The following is a 3,556-nucleotide window of genomic DNA, read 5'->3' as shown; positions in this document are numbered from 1 at the left end:
GAGTCCAGACCTCGATGTTGAGTTGGGCCACGCCGAGTCTGGTGGCTCGGCGTTAAGTGACCCCCACATGGCGCTTTCAGAATGGAGGGAGGAAGAAGAAGGGGGCCGTGGTGTGGCTTCAAGAGTCCAGACCTCGGCGTTGAGTTGGGCCGCGCCGAGTCTGGTGGCTCGACATTAAGTGACCCCCGCGCCGAGCTATTGGGCCATGAAGCGTTGTTGGGCCACCTAGGCCGCGCTCCGGATGGTGCCAATAGCTCGGCGTGTAGTCCCACCGTGCCGAGGTTGGGCCTGTGGCATTGGCTGACACAACGCCGACATGTTGGACCCCATGCGCCACCGTGTCGCCGTCAACCGGGGTCGTCCGTGACGTGGCAACACCTCAACGTCGTGTCAGTCGACGCCGACCCTCATACCTTGGCGTCATGTTCTAAGACACCTAAAAATGGTCTATTTTCAGCAAACGTTTTGGCATAGGTCTTTTTGTAAAAAATGTTTTCAAAAGGGACCAAAATGCAAAAATTTCACAGCCAAATTTCAGATGCCTGAACAGCCTCGATGAACAGTCTGAACAGCTAGTGTTTGATTGACCTGTATGGTATGTGTCCAGAGTGCTCAACAAGAGTATTAATGACACGCCCAAGTGTAAGCAGACTCTTGTTAATTTCTCCTGCTTCGCGAGCTCGCCCCTATAAAAACAGATGGCAACTATGTAAGCATTCTTCACTTGTGCAGCTTGATCATGGTATTTAGTGATGAATGGAAAAGGAAACAGGAGCTCCAAAAAAAAAACTTACGTCTCTAGCACCGGACCTAGATATGTTTTCAGAGCCAGCAAGGTCAACGAGATTAAGCTTTCCACACTTGATCATTTCCTCACCCTCAGGTGTGCATTCCTTAATATGGATGGTGATAGAGAAAATAGAGTGTGAGCGACTGCTTTGCTTGTTGAGAAGAGTTTCAGCAGTTTTTCTCTTTGCAGAGCCTCTCTCTAGTATCCTGTAGATCTCGGCAGCTGAAGAAACTAGCTCTTCCTCGAGCCCTCTAACAAAGACTCCTCCCTTGCCATCCTCCATGAGTGCCATAGGCTTCTTGGACTTGTCATCAGAGAATTTAGATTCCTCTGGAGCTAGAAGATCAGTGAGCTCCTCATTGTACAGCTCAAGAAAAGAAACCTTCATGCTGTACTCTGCACTCTGTGCCTCCAGGATGTCAAATATGCGCTTAACAGCCCTTGGAATGACACCAGCATCAGATGGAAGGTCACCGTTCTACAGAAATGTAGATGGAATGGAGTTATGACCTCAGTTAAAGGAGCAAACTAACTGTATCAGAATTCATAAATATTTGTAGCATGTGAATATGTACAAAATAAAAATCTACCTGTGTTTTGCCACCTCCTCCCTCCATTGTGTATGTTTTGCCAGTTCCAGTCTGGCCATATGCAAATATTGTGCAATTGTAGCCGTCCAAAACCTCTCTGACAAGTGGCACAACAGCATGGTTGAAGATATCCTGCTGTTGGGATTTTGGTCCAAACACTTGCGTGTTTCCATTGGTTAGTGAGTGATGAATCAATCAAGTGAATGTCTGGGTGTCATGTGGCAGTGAACAACAAGTGGAAGTGGTAAAGGGAAATAAAATAGTTGGCATGAGTTACCTTGTCGAATGCAAAGGTGCGATCAATGTTCTTGTTAGCTATGTTCTGGGCAACGAAAACCTCCCGTCTCTGGTCATTGCAAGTGACCACCACGGGAGTGCCGACGCGGCGCTCCTCCTCGCTCAATGGCCTACACATACAAGGAAAGGAAAGGAAAGGAAAGGAATGGGAAGAAATAGGATGCAGTGAGGATGAATTGATGAGTGGTGAGTGAAACTAATGGTACAGTGGAAGTGTGGTGTTCCATTGGTGGATCGATCAGACAGTGACTGACATGTATATATAGGAAAAACATATAGGAGTACTACTAGATAAGCAGAGTACATATAAATAATAACTAGTTGCATACAACATACGTACTGTAATTAGCAAATAGCAAGCCAAGCAATGGAGCAATGGGTATTACTTCACTTATATGGGAGTAAATAAAATAATTGATGTACCTGCATCTGAGGAGGACCTGGACGTTAACGCCTCCGGATTCGGACCCCTTGGAGTTGGAGGTGGTGGGGGTGGAGGTTAGCTGCTGCTGTGCGGCCTGCTGGGTAGCGTTGATGCTGCTGTTACTGTTGCCATTGAAGACGAGGGGGCCGCGATCCCGGTGCCTGCTGTTTGTGGGCGGAGGAAGAGGCGCCGCTCCTGGGCGTGTGGGAGAAGGAGGGGGACATGGCGGTGTAGTCGGCGGGGGCTCCGCCTCGGCGAGGGGTGGGGGTGGGGGTGGAGGCCTCCATGGATGATGGATGAATTGAAATGGAACGCAGGAGGAGACGGAGAGGAGCGGAGGAGGTGACGAGGGGAAATGGCAAATGGGGATCCGCCAAGTTTGTTTGATTTGGATTTTGAATCGGAGAACCGAAACGAAGAATGCCCTGGCCGCCGGGCGTCGGCACGCACGCGGCACCAAAAACTTGCCTCTTGGGCCCCGCACCATAGCCTCGGATTCCAACGGAACGGAACTCACGGGGCATTGGGGCCCACTTTGGGTTGCATTGCCTTGCATTTAAATTCTCCGACCGTTGCACGCAGAGGGAGAGAGAGCTTCTTTTTTTTGGGGTCACATTAAATTATACTACATGTATAAATAATACTATAAATAAATTAATTAATAAATAAATGTACCATACTCAGTTATCCATTGTTCCAATTATTTGTGCAAAGTATGCTTCTTACTAATTGCCTACCTTAGTGTAATCTTGCCGCTACATGCTACATCAATTTTTCTATTACTAACACTTTTCATTCCGCTTGCTTTCATTTCTCTCTCCCTATTTCTCCAAATGGAAAACCTTGTGGGTTGTGACCGTCTTTATTTCTTAATTTTCCTTTCCATTCCAAAGCAGCTACTCATAAAGGTTACACAATTGACAATAAATGCCTAGTTCTTTCGGTCCTTTCCTACCGGTACTTTATCAAAAACTTTCAAGGAAATTTCTACATCTCGTCAGTTGCCTTTGTTAAAGGAAAGTCCAATAGTTGAGATAAGTGTTAACCATATAACGATAGCCGCCTTCTTGCCTACAACTAATTTAATATATAATTCTTACTAGATTCATCCATTATGTACTCTCTTTCCTACCCTCCCAAAGATAACAACTTTTTTATATGGAAATACGTGGGTGATCAGCTCTGCGGCACTAGAGAACTGCCAAGCAACATCGTTTCTCTTTTCCATTGTCATTTTGTTCAGCAAAACTTCCTCTTTTCTTGAGAGAGCTTGTTCGGCAAAACTTTTTGACATGTATGGCAACACGCTGCGGTAATAGGCTTGCTCTAACTAGTATAAGGGCATCTGAAACAATAAAGTCAACTTACTATTTTATATGAATTTAAAAGATGAAACTAAAATAAGCGTAGACACATAAATCATAGGAAAATGTGTGAGCTTAGCTTTTTATTAAC

At 45.9% G+C, this 3,556-nt stretch overlaps 1 pseudogene; it reads right to left on the bottom strand.

Moving 5' to 3' along the window:
* Positions 1-572: 572 nt before the first annotated feature.
* LOC136524785 (kinesin-like protein KIN-5A) lies at positions 573-2,388 on the bottom strand (annotated as a pseudogene).
* Between the last annotated feature and the right edge of the window lie 1,168 nt (positions 2,389-3,556).

This window comes from Miscanthus floridulus, chromosome 18 (assembly GCF_019320115.1).
Source record: "Miscanthus floridulus cultivar M001 chromosome 18, ASM1932011v1, whole genome shotgun sequence".
Taxonomy (NCBI): Eukaryota; Viridiplantae; Streptophyta; class Magnoliopsida; order Poales; family Poaceae; genus Miscanthus; species Miscanthus floridulus.
This window is presented reverse-complemented; position numbering and strand designations above follow the sequence as displayed.